This window comes from Scardinius erythrophthalmus (assembly GCF_964197995.2).
Source record: "Scardinius erythrophthalmus genome assembly, chromosome: 18".
Lineage (NCBI taxonomy): Eukaryota > Metazoa > Chordata > Actinopteri > Cypriniformes > Leuciscidae > Scardinius > Scardinius erythrophthalmus.
Window position 1 is genome coordinate 4,953,686 of NC_138238.1, and position 18,884 is coordinate 4,972,569.

An 18,884-nucleotide genomic window follows, 5' to 3' on the forward strand; every position below is an offset into this window, starting at 1 on the left:
AAATAAACTAATAAATTAATTAATTAATTAAAACTGAAATAAAAATGATAAAAAATATACAGACATATTTAATATATATATGTGTGTATATATACAGTATATATATATATATATGTGTGTGTGTGTGTGTGTGTGTGTGTGTGTGTGTGTGTGTATATATATATACACAGTATACTGTATTAGAATTTTTTAATTATTAAATAGTGGCATACTTATAAATAAACCAACAAACAAACAACACTTAAAAACAATTATCAAAAACAATGCTATTTTATGACGTTTTTTTTTTTTAAGTTATTATTTTAATATAATTTAAAAAGTATTAAAAGTACAAAAATGAGGTTGAAATCTATGAGCTGGTGTATAGACAGTTTGCCCCCAGTATGAAGTGCTGTACTGTGTTAAAGTCCAGTTGGGGGTAAACTGCCCTGGCAGCCGCTGCTGGTCCAGCGCCCAGAAACTGAAATGATGATGCCCATCGCCAAGCAGCGCCCAGCGGGTAACTGGAGACCTGAGCCTGGAACTCTGGACAGACTGCAGCTATTAGGACTACGCACGTTTGAGCAATAAGATATAAATGATTTTGTATGAAGTTGTCCTACGTTTTAACCTATCTTTACACCTTTTTTTTCTTTTCACTGATTGTCCAATCTTTGGAATGGATTTAAATATAGTAAAACGTGTTAAGATGAACTGAGAGTTCCTGCCAGAGCCGTGAACTGTGCTGAAATCTCCTTTATACCAGTTCTTGTTTGATACTGTTCAAACCGTCTCTCCCACCTGTCTCATGTGTGACGTGATAGTATGTGTCGCGTCTCCCTGCTGATGGTGTGAGTGGTTCCTCGTGAACCCCACCTCTGTGCTAATGACGCGGCTGGGACGTTTTCTGTAATGAGGCTCCACGCAGGAGTTCTTGCAGTTGGGATTGCACACAGAGCCATATGTGGGGCCATTGTTGCATGCATTAACATACGGCAGGTCAAGTTAACATATGCAGACTAAGAAATGACTAATGACTTATCACATGCATATTATTTTTGGACTTTCCTAAGAGTATGCAACCTTTCAGAGGAGCAAGTGGGAACGCAAGAAAAAAAAAATGAGTTTGTACCTCAACAACTGTCATTATTCCCCAGGAAGAAAGAGAGTAAGAGGTAAAAATGTGAGATGACTTGTTTAGAGAAAAGAAGAACAAGTAGAAAAGATTTGAGAATGAGTCTACATAAATTTTCAAAAACAGCTAATTCTATCTATCTATCCATCCATCCATCCATCCATCCATCCATCCATCCATCCATCCATCCATCCGCTTCAAACATTTCAACTTTAAAAAAGCAAACAATCTTGACAAACTTTTCTGTTTTTATATTATATTTTGTTTCAGTTAATTTTATAGTTTATTTCAAGTAACACTTTTTTTTTTTTTTTTTTTTAATGGTTTAAGTTTTAATTAACTATAATAACCCTGGTTAAAATACTCACTGTTTCAAACGTTTAGCCACACAACATGCATGTTGACTTGATTATAGTATTTGCTTACTAACAGTTCCCTGTAAAGTTCAATCCAATTGTACTACTTTTTTGCCATGACAACACTACACCATAAATCCTAAACCCGAAACGACTGTAAAAATGATCATTTAAACAACTTTAAAGCTCAAATATGCAGGTTTTAAATTAATGAAGTGCTATAAATGTTTTAAATCCTGCAAAAAAATTGGATTGAACTTCACTCTTATTTATTTAATCAAGAATATTCCCAAATCTCTATGCACTAAAAAGCACCCTTTAGGTGTAGATCAAGTACAAAAGTGCTCAAGGTACAAATCGCGCACGTTTCTTTCCGAGAGTGTTGAATGCGCTGGGTGTGCTGGTTGGGGTGTATGGGGTTTATTGGTTGTATTGAGTGTATTGGCGGTGAGGTGAAGCTTTCATTTGGCAGGCTGTAAAAATGCCTGTTTTTGTGTGTGTGTGTCAGGGCTTGAGTTTTTGTGATGGAGGAAGCAGGTATTAGCTCAGAGACCTCGGTGGTCCCTGCTAGCCATTAGTTTCCCCTACAGCTGCAGTAAGATCCGCACTGTGAATCTGCCACACTGCCTCATTCATCAGCCACCCCATCCGCACCAGCACACACACATTCCCATAACACACACACACATACAGCTCGCCCCTCGCTAGAACTTCAGCACATTGACTGCAAAGCATTTGAACACAGAAAGAAAAACACGGCGTGATGAAAGCCGTTGTTTATTACTTACGATCGGCACGCTTATGGTCCTTTCATGCTCTCGACTGAAGCGTCTCCGGTCGACGTGTGTGTGGAACTTCCTGCCGCCCGCCTGTCTTACAGGAAGTATTTAAATGTTGGCAGGAGAGTTGCGGAATGGCCTGTGGAAACAGAGAGGACGGGGTCAGACCCGAGAGGTCATCTGTCGAGACCCGCTGTATTAGAGCTGGACCACTGCTAAACCACTTCACTAATCTTTTTCTTTCTCACTCACTCTCTCTCTCTCTCTGACGGTACATTATTTGTTAGAGCACGTTTGCACTGCCAAACCAGTAGAGCCTGCAGCCGGTTGCTCAAAACTAAGTTAAGATCATTTGTTTAGGTATTTTTTAGATTAAGGGGTTTTGTGCTTCTTTGTCGTATTCAGTTTATGTGCTTAAACTTTAGTCGCAGTCTTCAATGCAGAACATTTTCCCCTGGTTTCACACAAGCTTAAGCCTATCCCAGACTAAAATGCATGTTTGAGCTGTTTAAACTGAAAGCAACTTGCACTGACATATCTTAAAATACATCAGTGCTATTGTTGTGTCTCAAGATTCACACCAGTTATGTTTTTAAGGCACATATAAAAGCTAAGGCCTAATCCTGGCTTAATCTAAGCCCTGTCTGTGAAACCGGCCTTTATCTTTAAAGGGGGCAAATAACACGAAAACTTTTTCCTTTTCAAGAGTTTCAAGAGTTTCAACTTAAAACAGCATTATAAAAGTCATTGTTCCAACTCTTAATTGTGATCGGCTGCAACTTTGCCTGGCAATCATAAACAGCCTACAATATTACTAAGCGGATTGCTTTTTTGGTAATAGTTCACAGTATAATGCAACTTTGCAAAGGGGTTGTTTTTGTGCAAACAGACCCTGCTTATCTGTCATTTGCAGGTCATGCTCTTTAAATTTTAGTATAGTTTAAGTACAGAACTTTTCACCAGGGTTCAAATCACATGAAAACGGTTTGTTCCTTAAAGGGGCTATATGTAAGAATGTTCATGTATTAATCAGTTTTTTAATTGCCAATGTATGAACAGCTTGTAACGAAACATAAACAATGAGACATTCCTCGACTGTGAAGGACTCTGGTCGTTTTTGCTCTCTTTCATTCTAAAAAATGCAATGAATGCTTATACAATGTTCAGGATAATGCAGAAAGAGCTATTCTGTACTGTAATGTCAATGTGTCATGAAAAGAAAATGGATTTATTCAAACTATAGTCTTACATAGCCAGATCTATATAGTATATAGTCTCCAATATACTTTATAATTAAACTATCATAACAGTGTAATTTTAATGCCTCATCTGTCGTTATGATCCAGTGAATTGCAGAGCTGGTGCAAAAAAATTCCACATCACAATGATCAGATGCTTTCTGAACTGTTGTTTTCTCACTGCTGTCATTTTTGTTGTGTTTATTTTGTTAGTGAAAGGAAAGCGCACAGCACATATTTACATATTCATCTAAATGTCGCTCTCAGCAGCATGGATGGATGCTTGTTAAGAGTATAACCCTGCAAAGGTATTTCCAACTTCTTTTTACTTCTAAGCAAAAAAACGAAAGAGAAATTTGCCATATTGGGACCTGAATCACGTTCAGTCTCTTGTTCGTTATGTGACTGATTTAGCGTCTCTATGGGGTTTGTGCACTAGTGTGAACACGAGCAATGCGTTTCTGGCTGCAGTTCACTTAACGGCCACTGGTGTCGCTAATAACAAGTGTTATTTTCTTAATGCATGTTTGAAATGATCAATTTGTCCATGCATATTATTCTAAAATAAAAATAAAATAAAAAAATACATAATATAAATAATAACACATTTAATCTTTCCTCAGCTGATGTCATCAAGAGGGGATGGCAGTGAAAATACAGTTAACAGTCCACTTTTCACAATTCAATCAATTCCAATTTGTTGAATATTCTCAATGTATATCGATGTGCATGAGAGAAAGAAATGTATGTCAATGACAGAAATATAATCTGCTGCAAATACTGTAACTTTAAAGACACAACAACACACACACACCCAAAAAAAAGCCTGGTTTAAGTTTAAGTGAAAGAGATACGATGAAAAATTGTCATTAAAAAAATGAATGACTGTTTGTTGCAAAAATATATATATATAAGTGGGCCTTTGGGGAAAATAATAAAACAGTATATATTCATGATATGACCCCTTTAATAAATTGCAGGGAGGTTACAATTACGAATAAAAATGTTTTTTTTTTTGATTTGTGCCAAAAATTCAAAGGATAATTGCAGCTCTTGCAAATAAAACACAAAGCCATGGCCCTTAATTTTGATCCTGGAATGAGCATTTCTTTGTCACACTTCACAAACAACCAGATAAATTAAATAACCATGTGCACAGTAAAAGGAAAATACGTGTAATCGAAGACAGCCTATACTGCCGGAGCAGTCTTATTTAAATTGGATGGGAAATTAGTGAAAAAGGCCTGGTCATTTTCGTGGAGAGAGCCGATCTGATGCCTGGGGTAATTATCCCGCTAAAGTGGGTAACTGACACATATGGTCACATAGGTCAGTTACTGTAAGACAGTTTTTTCGGCTCTCCCAGTGCTTACAGAGACTCATTAAGTCCTTTAGACCAAACAGAGATAAAGAGTATTGTTAACATACAAAAGCCCGGGAAACTTATGGAGTGTGGCGGAGAGAGAGAGAGAGAGAGAGAGAGAGAGAGAGAGAGAGAGAGAGAGAGAGAGAGAGAGAGAGAGAGAGAGAGAGAGAGAGAGAGATAGAGATAGAGAGAGCGAGCGCTCTATCCGCAATGATTTGCTTTGTTTTTTGTTTTGTTTTTCCAGAAAAAAAAAAAAAAAATCTTCATGAGGTGATGAAATAAATCACAGGGGCTGAAATCCAGAGGTAACATCTTTTATGGACTTCTTCATGTCATCCATCTCCGGGCCGGGAGTGAATTATCAGAGCCACAAAAAAAGATCTATGTTTTCTGAGTTCCAATAATGGCTCAGGACAGAGATATATATTTATTTCCTCATAAGCTCGACAGGGCGACGGTGAGTGATAAGTATCATTATTGTTTGGCTAGATTGTAGTTTATGTCTCATCACCCGAGATGTTGGCACGCACGTTTTCAAAGGAGGAAACAGATCAATTTCAGCCTGACGTCCAGGAACATATGCAGAATGTAATGAGGAGGAGAGAGACGATTACAGACCCCTGCATCTCACTGTAGCCTCGCATATACCTTCATAAACTCACATATGGATGCAATTTCTCTCCCCATTTCACATCTAGAAGGCGGCGGCGCAGTACATCATTGACAAAAAGTCCATTTTAAACCATAATCAGATGTTGTGTGAAGTATACACCGTGCCAAATCATATTCAATGTCATCTAAACAATCTGAAAAGTTTTATTTGTCTGATTGGCCAGTTCATGACAGGCAATATTGAAGGCCACATTGGAAAAAGACATCCAGGTTTTTCTGTTCTTATATTTCCATAACTTAGCAGGACAGTAACAAACAGATTTTGCCCATAAACACAAAATTATCTTTTTTTTTTTTTTTTTTTTTTTTTACAATTTCAAGTAAAATCTGTAAATTTAACTGAACTTTGAAATACAGAAATTAAATAAATATATAAATAAATATAACATTTGGGTCTGCTTTAAAAGCTGGACATTCATTTTTCATTTTATCTTAAAAAAATATTTCTTTTCAAATTAGACATTTGTAATGTTTATTTGATACTATTTTCAAGTTCATTATTCAGTATTCCAGTGTCACGCCTCCACATAAAAGAGAGATTTTCAACGTTAATAAACATAAAATAAGCCAAAGTTTGACTTCTTTGTGTGATCAATGCATAATAATTATCAAGTCTAACTGTTGATATGTTATATGAAATATTTATACAATAAAAAAAAAAAAAAAAACTGTCACACCGCAAGACTATTTAAATAAACTATTGACTTCAAAAGTTATATTTAAAAAGTATATAAAATATACTTGAAATATCCTAACTAATACCAATATTCTTATTGACTGCAAATGGCCTGGTGCACCATCATTATGAATTTATTCTGCTGGCATCATATCCAACATAAAAATGATTGAAAGTAAAATGAAAATAAGTACATAAAATAAATGAAAAATCCATAGCACGTGACCAACACTCACCTCTCCAATAACTAGATCCCAATCCCATCCAAATCATAGACGAAATGACAGACGTTCTACAGTATGTTAATAATTTTAAATCAAACATCATTTACAACACTAATCCCATCGGAATAGAGCTTTTGAATAGATGAAAAACAAGAAATCTCCCAAATCAAGGATTCAGACTCCGCCAACAACTGAAAATCCCGACTGCATGAGCTTCCTCTAATTTAATTTCCTCCTACCTACTCGTCTCGAACACACTCACTTTCAAATTGAAAAGGTGAAGTGTGTTTTATTTCACGCCGACCTTGTCTGGATTAATACTGAGTATTCATGAATATAAACAGCGTCGCATTAGCGTGCATTAATGGCAATAATAAATGCATAACCTGCTGGTTTGTGGCCTTGACCGGTATGAGGAGCGCCTCTGAAGAGCATCGTTCACCTCACCGCTATCGTCTTTGCTCAAGGGGGCCTGCATGGGCCAGGATTCCATTACCACAACTGACCCCTTTCTCTCCAAAATGCCCCCTTCCCTCTTACCCGGCTCTGTTCCCCCCCTGAAGAGCATCTTGGCGGTCTCTGTCGCGCTTTGCTCCTCTTCACCTCAGTGCTCCTGTAACTCTGAGCTCATTAACCGCGTGGTTCCGAACGGCTGCTGGCATACATTGCCGCCTTTATCTCCGGCAGCCCCTTCGGACGCAGGCATTGTCTCTTATTTTTAATTAGATTGGTTCATCAGCAAGCTGACGGGGATGTTTATGCACTGGGCTCTGATACAACATCGAATCACACTTATTTCTGTCTGCACAGTTGTTGTTTAAAACATTCATTAGCCTACTATTTTATTTCTTAGAAGTGATTTGACTGCTCAATTTGGCTCAAATGATGAAAAATGTCAAAAGAATAGCCAGTGTTGAAATTAAAATTAATAAATAGTGCCTCAGTTCATAAAAGTAAAAACTAAACAACAAAAAAATGACAGAAATGCACTTACAATGGAAGCGTATGGGAAAACCACGTACCATCGACTTGTAGAATTGATTTTACAAACTAGTGTACAAATTATTTTACAATAATATCAATTTTTGGCATATATTGAGTGCAGTCACTTTAAAAAAACTGTTTACTTGCACATTCATGGTCTTAAACTAATAAAGAACATGTTGGCATACAGTATGTAATCATGTGGTGAAACAGCCTAGACAGTGTTATTATTATTGCCGTTTCAATCACAATATGTGTACCATGAGCTATGCAAAAGTGTATCAAGATAAGCAACCAAACATGAAAGGTCTTTTATTATAAGATCCTATCATGTCACTTGTTTAACACTTGACCTGCTGACTTTCACATGCATAAATCATGAATGAATAAACATGAGGATTCATAATACGGTTGGCATGTGTGTTTATCCTTTGCCAAGTCAAGGTATTAATAAAATTAACTGAATTTAATTAAATATCACAGTATGTAAATTAGATATTTCAGACATGTGCAAATAAGGGCAGCCCAGGTTTGTTTTGTACAAACTGCAAGGCCAAATTATGTGCAATATCTTTTTTAATATTGTTTATTATTTTGCATTACATACTAATACATTTAATTTAAAATGAATACTTCACAGAACATGGTATAAAGGGTTTTAGACGAGTTACGATATTTTGCCACCTCTGAACAAACTCTTTTTTTTTTTTTTACCTGGATTCTCTGAAAGCTATAAAATATTAATCATCCCAAAGATGGCTCTTAAATTAGGGTAAATTCCTGAGAGAATGGGATCAGTCATTAAAACAACATCATTAGGATGTCAGCCGAGCCCCAAGGAGAGACCGGGCCCGACTGTTGATCATTTCTGCTATATTTAATGAACAGTCAACGATACATAACTTCAATATTGGCAAAACATAATAATGAGGCAATTTCACGGAAAATATGTGCAACCCCCCTGTTTTGTCACACTTTTATAATACACTTGATTGCTTAATCAGGCAACTTTGTGTAAACAAACAGGCTTGGGATTTCGAGGTTGTCACTTTTTTTTTCCAGTGACTTCTTAAAAGGTACTTTATTAAACAATTAAACACATTTACAAAAAAAATAAAATAAATTCACGGTTGATCGACACTGATTTTGCGCTTTTGATTGAGCTCAGGTTTAGTGACAGGAGCCACAGAGAGAGGGAGAAATATGCATATAATACTCAAATTTACTCAAACATTACAAATGAAATCAAAATCATCAACGCACCACTGACGAAACATAAACCGATGAAAATGGAGTCTCATCAACAACTGCATGAAAGTGTCGTTTGTCCACGCTACAATGGGCCACACAGGAAACACATTAATTTCTCATTCAATCTCTTGAAGCAAATTATAATTTGGCTGCAAGAATTGAACTTCCTCTTTAATATTGTTTTTTTATGATGAGGTATGCCTTTGCAGTTATGATGTAAGACTATAGCTCTACATAGCATTAAATAGTCTTTAATGTGCCGTGGCCAACTCCAGCGGTGTAAATTTCTCATAAAGTGACACTTTTACACCTTATTTAAGGAGGAGTAACCTGTCTTGTGCAATCCTTTCCAAAACAAGGTCCAAAAACAACATCAGCGGGCCCATATTTCAGTCCAGCAGCTCAGAAAAAAAAAAAAAAAAAATCTCACAGATATTTTCTGAATTACAAAGATGGATTAGGGCCACATGAGAGGAATTTGGTGTGTGTCCACTGACTAATATATTTCAGAAGTTCAGCTGTATCTAAAACATATTTCATGACAAGTGCTGAGAACTCCGGCAGCCCTCTGAGACCAACGTTAATTTGAGTGAAATTGATGAGAAATTAATTTAAGATGTTCATTTAACCTCAAAGGTGAAGTGTTTACTTTTTTCGACAATAAAGTGCCCCTATTATGCTTTTTTGAATATTACTTTTCATGCAGTGTGTAATATGTCTGTTCTAAAGATCAAAGTGCACGATAAATAAAGTTATTGTCTCCTAAAAGAAAGAATCAATGCTGAACTGCTAAAACAAGTTGTCAGCAATTCCAGTCTCACTTCCTGTTACAAACCTATGTAACAATGTAACAAATTTGCATAATGCCAGCCAGTGGTTTTCATTGGCTGCTCGCACAGAGCGTCTACTTTGCCCCACCCTCAAACACTGTTGTAGCTTAAAGTCTGGTTGAGTTTGGTTCGTGTTGTTCATGTTGAGAAGATGCTGTTTTCAGCTTTGCAAATCCACTTTGCATGCACTTCAAAAGAACGAGGACGGAATCGCTCTGGAATTGATACGGAAAAACCAACACCATCGTTCCTGTTCATATAACTGTGTACAACAAGCGCTGAGGTAGACCAGTCACAATAGACTGGGCCGTCTGAACAATCAGAGCTGAGTAGACTCTAAAGGAGGGGTTTAGAGAGACTGAGGTGATGTGCAATGTATATAATGAGAAAATTAAAGTGCATTTTGACCTCAGGTGCATGTAATTCTATTGTAGGAGAAAAATTAGGAACCTTTGAAATAGCATAATAGGGGCACTTTAAAACAGTTTATTGTATCTGAGTGTAATGTGCAGAGACTATAACACAATAAGAAAGCTATTTGCAAGTTATTTTCCTGAAAAGTCTGTTGTCAGCATCCAACCCTATTTTACTTCTGTTATATGCTATATTTTGGAATGAAACAGAATATATGTAATGGTAAAATATGTAAATTAAAACCGGCCGGTGGTTGAAAGTGTTGAAAAATAAGAGTGATTGGTGATGTTAGCTGATGGGCCAAAAAGAAAAACGATTATTCATTATGAAAATAAAACTTTGTTTTTCTTTGGAATTACATGCACGGGTAAATCGTTAAAATGGTCCATTTTGATTTCATTTTGACTTAAAGAAAAAGGCCTGGCTTTAGTTTCCTCCACAATGAATCAAAATACAAGCGTCAAGCTCCGTCATGCTGAAACGAAGCCATGAAATATGTGCAGTTATTTACTGTGTTGGACAAATTCAGCCATGCCAGGCCAACAATAAACATGTCTACATTGTGTCAGTCCTGCGGAGTGATAAACGGAATTAAGCCATAACACTCCTGGTAACGTAACCCCTTTACTTCTTGTAAATCCAGTCAAGTGTGAAAAATAATAAGTGACCAGAGGATGACCCACACCTCAGTCTCACGGTGGAGAAAACCTCCGCTGCTGGGTAATAAAATCGCACACAGATCAAATGCAATCGACTGGCATGACATATGAATCTCTGTTTGTGGCCCTATTACCTGCGATTGAGCATTTGTCTTTGTGTAACCGGCTTCATAATAATCTAATATTCTAATAATCAAATGAGATCCCGGATAAATAAAATCATAATTTTAGTATGATATTATAGAATTATTATTAACTAGTAGATAGATAGATAGATAGATAGATAGATAGATAGATAGATAGATAGATAGATAGATAGATAGATAGATAGATAGATAGATAGATAGATAGATAGATAGATAGATAGATAGATAGATAGATAGATAGATAGATAGATAGATAGATAGATAGATAGATAGATAGATAGACTTGGAACAACATAAGGCAATAAAATAAATAATACAATAAATAAAAATAATAATCAATAATTCAAAGATTCCTTTCACTCTGCACTTTAAATTCTGCTTAAATTAGCCTGTAGAAAAATATCTCATGTGACCTTTTTGAAGCTTAAATGTAGCAGATATGAGAATTAAAGTCAGAAATAGCAGGGAAATTATTCATCTTTACCCTTATTGACTATGAGTAATGTCATATATGCTGAGTTTAACCATTCATATTATGGAACACGGGTGATACATGGAACGCAAAGGCCACAAGATGTTTGTCTGACACCGAAAGAAAGTCTCATCAAGCCTCCTCTACCTCCATTACAGATTATCATAAATGTTTCACATTCACCTTTACCGTGGTGGAGATATTAAATCAAAGCAGACTTTCCCTGTTCCTCTCAAGTCAGCATTGATTAAAGATCTCCTGATAAAGGGTAGGCAAATGTCAGCTTAGTTGTAATTGAAAGAAAGTCTGAAGTTCTGATGTGCTGACCTAGGAATACAAAAGCAGAAAGCTTTTCCTCAGGATGAGTGGATGAAGATACTCAACAAGTGTAAATGAAGAGTTCAGATGCAAAAGCCTCTAAGTACCATCTGAAATTTTGTATAGAATGATCATTTTTATCAAGCTTGTATATTTAAATTCAGTAATTTCACTTAAATGGCAATGTAAATTACCTATTAATTGTCATTTAAGTGAAATTACTGAACTTAAATAAACGAGCTTGATAAAAATGATCATTCTAGAAGAACATTTCAGATGGCACTTAGAGGCTTTTGCATCTGAACTCTTCAAATGTCGACAAGTGAGGGAAAGCTCATTGAGAACAACTAACTGCTATTACACATATTAACATATAACACATATAGATAAAACTAATTATCAGCTCATGCAATATTAGTTTTTCACAGAACGTCACCTGTTGTGGATGGTGGTTGGGTGTTAGCATTTGTGTTCTCTACCTCGACATGGCTCAAAATGATAATATTAAAGAAATGGTTCTTAAGCATCAAATCATCATATTAGAATGATTTCTGAAGGATCATGTGACACTGATGCTGAAAATTCAACTTCGCAACATAGGAATGAATTGCATTTTAAAATATGTTCAAATAGAAAACAGTTCTTTTAAATTGTAATAATATTCACAATATCAGTCTTTTTACTGATCAAATAAATGCAGTCTTGGTGAGTTATTTAAAAAAAATACAAATAAAAAACCTTACAGACACCAAACTTTTGAATAGTAGTATATAGCAGCCTATATATGTATATAAACATAATGGATACAAGTGTCTAAGGTAACAAAAAGGAACTGCAATAAATGACTGTACAAATTCCTTAATAAAGATTACAAGAGTTTTTTTTTTGTTTTTTTTTTTTTTACAAAATTGTAGTAAGTTACGTCAGGTCAGAGGTCACTCTTCCGCCCGGATCTCAACTTGCGTACGGCCGATACCAGAAGTCAGTGATTATATTTTATAAAGTTATAAATATGGATATTTTTTCTTACAAAAACGCATCGCTTCATAAGGCCTTTAATAACCCCCCCCCCCCCCCCCGCAGCCGTACTGATTACTTTTATGATGGATGGATGCACTTTTTTCTGGGCTTCAAAATTGAAGTTACTACTACTTATAAAGCTAACTAGTATTTTGTTTTTGGCTGAAATTGTGTTTGGCTGAAAGAAGAAACTTATATACACCTATGATAGTTTGAGGGTGAGTAAATTGTGGGATAATTATTGGGTGAACCAACCCGTTAGCAGTCATCACTGTTTTATATATAAAGAAAAAGAGTTCTAAAAATGACCCTAAAAATGACCAAGACCATGATTAACCTCCGCCATTGAACTACAATGATGTATGTGCACTGCATGGTGGGAAATCCAGACATCAGTGATGCAGATTATCCTGAACCGTCTCACACAAGCACACACCGGTTTATACCCCAGGTGGTTGGGTGAGCAGCCCTGATCAATAGTCTTTTCCATATTTTTCGAAAGTAAAAAAAGGCGCTTGACTCAAGGTAACAGTCATGCGACTGAGCTCTTCCATTGAAGTTCCATCTGCTTGCCTGACACACAGATTTGTTTGAATTCTCACAATTATGAGTGGCCTGTGAAGTTAGCAGCGTCCGTTTGTAGTGCCGTCTTTGAGAGGCAAACCTGCTGTATTAAGGACACTATGAAGGTGGGGTAGAGTAATGTCTTCTCTCCAGAGGAGGTCTTCGTTTTCAAAATCATCTCTTTCTTTCCACTACCTTGACACATAACAAAGTCTGCTTCCCACCAACCTCTCCAAAAAAAAAAAAAGGTAGAGAGGCAAAGGGTAAACTCGGTAAAGTTTTTTTCTCAAAGTCATTTAGGTGTCACTTCTACAACATCAGTTTCATGCATATTTCATCATGTTCCTCACCAGCTCTGCAGAGTTAAACTACCGGGCTGAAGTCTTACAGCGTTACGGCGAACACGGCGAGGACCGTCGGTGTATATATTGGATTTTGTGACTTGCTCGTTTCCTCACGAGAGAAATAACATAGCCACAAACGCGTCTCTGTGCCTAGCTGCACTTGTGCTTGTCAGGAACTCCATCAAGTTCATTGGTGTTATAGATTCACGGGCGAATCAATACGTCTTTGCACAACAGAGAGTGAGAGAGTACTAGCAGGAACAATTGAGACTAAATAAACATTTATGTTTGAAATTGTGCACATGCATGCAAGATTTTTATTCAATTGGGTTGTCAACAGCACTTACACCAATGCAAAGTGATGCCCTCTCAAGAACCAGACGTAATATGGAGCAACTCAACACTGGAGTTTTTTAACATGTTTGTTTAGCACTATACAGACTTATAACAGTTTTATCTTGAACAGCTAAAGAACCTATTCAATATGAATGAATCAGTTCTATGTGCATTGAATCACAAGGATTGATTCGATGCAAGGAAGGAAGGAAGCATTTTTTGACAATATTTTGTGCTTTTAAAAAAAAAACAAAGATAAAAAGTACCAGTTATTACAGCAAAACTCCATCCTGATTGTGAATCTTTAACAAAGTCAGCATAAACACCAAGTCAAACTGATTAAACTGATTTATGTCTCTCAAATGTCAAGTATGCATTACAGTTCACTGCTATTTTTGTGTCTGACATGATAAAAGTATTAACTTGGAATCAGTGAGTAAGAAAAAGAATCTGATTCACTGAGCCACTCAGTGGATGACTCAGTAGAATGATTCAAATCGACTCATAAAAAGAACTTGCTAATTAGATGTATGTGATCACGAGTTAAACTACACTAGGCACGATGTGTTTGTTCTTACATGCAAACCTGTGAAAAATGCATAATTGAAAGCTCTGTCTATTTATTTATGTCTTTGAATTATTTTTAAGCAGTGTTTTGTCCTGGAAGTCAGCCAATCAGATTAGAGTTTAACAGATCGAAATTTGCTTCCAGCTTTTTTTCAGACGGTCATCTGTGACGTCTGAGGTGGAAACACTATCATTGCATTTTAGTACAAGCTAGTGCAGGAAGAATGTTCAAGAACCTTTATCAGCACCAGTAATGACAAAAATATTGCTTAAATTGTTGTTGTTTCTTAACAAAAAAGGGATCAGTTCTCTAGTGTGCACACATAAGTATCTCAAACAGATAAGAGAAGACCTATCATATTGAAAAAAAACATAAGGGTTTTTGTTTTCCTTCCCTGCATCTTTCTGACATCACCTGTCACCATGCACAGATTCTGTTTGTTTAGTTGCTTTCTTCACAACTCCAGGAGGATTTTTTTTTTCTTCTTAACACGTAAAATGCGCCTATAGTTGCTCTGTTTTCATTTTTTTTTTTTTTACTTTTCACTTCCCAGAATCCTCTTGTGTCTCTTCTTGCATCCAACTCAATCAATACCTCACACTATGCCTGGGGCGCCATTCTGCAAAATACTACATCCAATTTACACACAGAAATAAGCAACTTTTCAGCGGGTAGTACATAATCACACAAAACAAAAACAGCCAAGACACAGCGGCCGCGGATTCTAAAGATGCCGCTGACCTCCATTTACATGGGAAAATCACACCTCAGCCTCTGTGAGGCTGGTGCCGGAGCGGCCCGCTCTCGTTTGGATAAAAGAGGCTGTTTTGGGTGTTGAGTCACACCTCGAAATCTTGCTCGGATGTGTTTGTGTCACGGTGGCAGAGCCGGCTCGCTAGCGTGAACGTCGTCTTTATCCGCCGTGTTCTCTGAGGACCGTACCTGAGCCCCTCGCTGAGAGGAGAGCGCACTCGCTTTATCATCCAGTACACACGCATGCACACACACACACACACACACACATATAGATGCACGTGCTTGTGTTATGAGCTTGTTGAAAGTAGGTAAACAGAAAAGGAAGGTGGTTTGAGCAGTTCCCGTTATAAAAACAAGATAATGTTAAAGTCATCATGAAATCAAAATGAACAGTTCTTGTTTTTTATGGAATATTGCGGTATTTATTATAAATGATTTATCCATGCACATCATTTTTATTATTAGTTTTTACTGAGGTCGGGAAAACCTGTCACTCACATGAGATCCACCAATAGCAAACCACAACCATCCAAACATCCAATCAATTCCCGATGGACAAAATCAAGTCACGCCCTACATTTTGTCTTGTTCCTGAAGCCGTTTGACTCGGATATACGTCACAATAGGGAAGAAAAGACTATCACAACCTCCATTTCATGCCGACTTTAAATGCTATAGGATGCAAAATGAAGCCAAATTAAGTCAAATTAATGAGTCACTCTTTTTGGAAACCAACATTATTTCATTTGAAAGACTATAACTGTTATAAGCTTTGTGAAGAAAGTTTTATGAATCAAACCTGCAATGCAAATGATCGTAATTTAAAAAAAGCTACAGTAAAACCTAATGTAAGGTAACTATATGGGTTAAGTTAAGGTTTAGGGGTAGGTTCAGGGTTGGTACCGTATCACCCAGTTAGTGCCATTACTACAATAAGTACATATTACTTATTGTATGTTCATGAGAAACAGGACTGTAAAATAAAGTGCTACCAAACTTTTTACAGTGCGTGTAATTCAACAATAAAATACTGATAAATGCACAGTTTTTGGAAGTGAAAAAGTTCACATTTGCTCACATTTGATGGTTTTTCATTGAAATCACTGTTTCTTCTTAGTTGTTGCTTATAAGTTATGTAGATTAGGGTTTTATGTTACATCTTATGTTGTGAAATTACATTATTTTAGTGCCATATGTGTTATGGCGTTTAGTATTTGTGTCTATGACACTGTTTGCACCTTCTTACCTCAGCTTATGGAAAAACTATTGTGATGAGCTTAAATTAGTCATATTTCTGTGTTTTTAAGGTGGTTGTCAGTATATTATAAAGTTAAAATGGACTGTAGTCATTTTGTATATTAACATTATTTCAGATAATATTTTTTTTCTTACTGTAAAATTAATTTTACTTTGTAAAACGTAATATTTTGCAACAACAGTTGCTCTTTGTACTGCAGATTTCACACTATATATATCTATATATATATCTATATATATATATATATATATATATATATATATATATATATATATATATATATATAATATTTCTTTTTACTGTGTGTTTATTCAAACCCACACTGTTGTTTCAAACTGCCCCCAATGCACCGATTGGGCGGACTGTGTGCGACTGTCAAATTGTGAATAACAATAATTTATTTCTGTGCGAATGTGACATAAAGAAGAATGAATGGTCACCCCAAAATGCATTATTTATGGACCCCGAGTGTCAGACCAGACTGGTGAACTTGAACCGCCCCGTTTCTTCCCCTTAAATTGGTGAGATTTCATTTAGGACACTGAAAATGTGGTGCGTTTCCCCGCCAAACATTCACAAAGGCATGCATTACGCATTTGATTTACATTACAACCACTTTTTGCCCTCTTACTGCAACAGAATAAGCCATCAAATGCAATGTAAACCAATAAAACAGAACGGCAGCCGAATAAAATGTATAAAAGTCCACCTCGGAACCCTGTAAAATAAAGTTAGCATGGGCTTGACAACACAATGGCTCTCTCCTTGTGTGTACACATGTACCTCCTCTTGTCTCACCTCATGTCTGTGTCTAAATTTTCTTTGCATTGTGTTTACTGTATATGCCAATAGTGTAATATTAAACAAAACCAGTGTGTCCGGTGTCAGAATGATAGATTACGGCAGCCAGGCAAGGTCACCCCAGAGGGCCAAGGAGCCCTGTCTCACTCTTGCAGTTAACACTATATCCGTATTGTATGAGTGTCACGAGCAATCCAATGATTTATTGCTTGGAAGGGTCTGCTCAATTTTTTTCCCCCTCTCTCTCTCTCTGCCTCTCTTTTTCGTGCCTGACCAAATTGCACATTTTCTGGAGAAGGAGGCAAAAATATCCCAGCACATAGATTAGCCTGATCTTCTGCTTTGTTTGGATGGATCCGCCGTGTTGGGAGGAAAATTTAGGCGTGCTGAAGTGTCTGGCCCGTTGTTAACAGTTTTTCATAGCTTATGTTTGCCAATGAGGAATGATTTGTATGGCAAAGAGGACGGCCGCGTTATTGAAAGTATTTTATGAAACTTGTCAACAGCATGCCTGAGTAGTCTTTCACCCCACAATCAAACAATATATATATATATATATATATATATATATATATATATATATATATATATATATATATATATATATATATATATATATATATATATATAATTTATTTTTTATATTTGATTGATTATATATATATATATATATATATATACAGTATATAGTGTGAAATTTGCAGTAAAGAGCAACTGTTGTTGCAAATATTGTTATACAGAGTAAAATTAATTTTACAGTAAGAAAAAAATGATTATCTGAAATAATGTTATTATACAAGATAACTACAATCCGTTTTAACTTTATAATATACTGACAACCACCTTAAAAACACAGATAGAAATAAATATGACTAATCAAAGCTCATCACAACAGCTTTTCATAAGATGAGGTAAGCACTAGAAGGTGCAAACAGTGTCATAGATATATTATTTAAACTGTGAAGTATTTATATATGATGGTAAAAAGAAGTGGCATTAATTAGGCCTATATGAGAATTTAATGAGAAAAAAAATACATTATATAAATATAAAAAACAAATAACAGTAATGAGAAAATTAAAGGGTAAATGTCATGAAAATGCATAAAACATATTGGTCCCGAAACAAGCGAAATATAATTTATTTTCTTTCTTTTTTTCAAGGTGAAATGTCAAATTCCATTACAAACTAAACAAATTAATGAATAAACACACATAATTACATAACCATCATACTGCAAATGATCATCAAATGAAGAAAACATTAGCACTGACCTCAGAATGAGCGTCGTGTCACATTTCGGCGGCCCTGCACCAGGCCCGTGATAAGATGGAGCATCGTTGCCTCGGAGGGGTTTCAGGCGGCCTGGAAAATAATGGTTTGCCACTTATCAAGCTGTAGTCACTCCTCACTTGCAAGCCATTTTCCTACAATCAATAAAAACATGAGGCTCTGATGCAATTAAATTGATTGCATTTCTTTCTTCTCGTTTTTATTCTTCATCTTCTCTAGGACAGCAAACAAACGCACTGCCAAACTGAATACATTCAGAAGTGCTTACAATGAGATGCCCATTGGTATAATTAACACAGTCAGGCATGCATGGACACGTTTAACGTTTAATGTGCAATTGCAGTTTAACCAGATCATGGACTAAAACTGTACGTCTGTGACTTACAATACATCTGTTCTCTGATAGTGCATCAGCCTTCTATTCGATATGCACTTTTTACAGCAT

General features: G+C 36.1%; 1 long non-coding RNA gene across 1 annotated transcript in view; it reads right to left on the bottom strand.

Moving 5' to 3' along the window:
* Nucleotides 1-18,496, bottom strand: part of LOC308706977 — a 32,961-nt gene extending 14,465 nt beyond the window's left edge. The window contains exons 1-2 of the long non-coding RNA XR_014032117.1: nucleotides 18,421-18,496; nucleotides 2,259-2,388 (exon numbers count right to left, since the gene is read on the bottom strand). This is a non-coding gene — a long non-coding RNA (uncharacterized lncRNA). The remainder of the gene's footprint in view (nucleotides 1-2,258; nucleotides 2,389-18,420) is intronic.
* Between the last annotated feature and the right edge of the window lie 388 nt (nucleotides 18,497-18,884).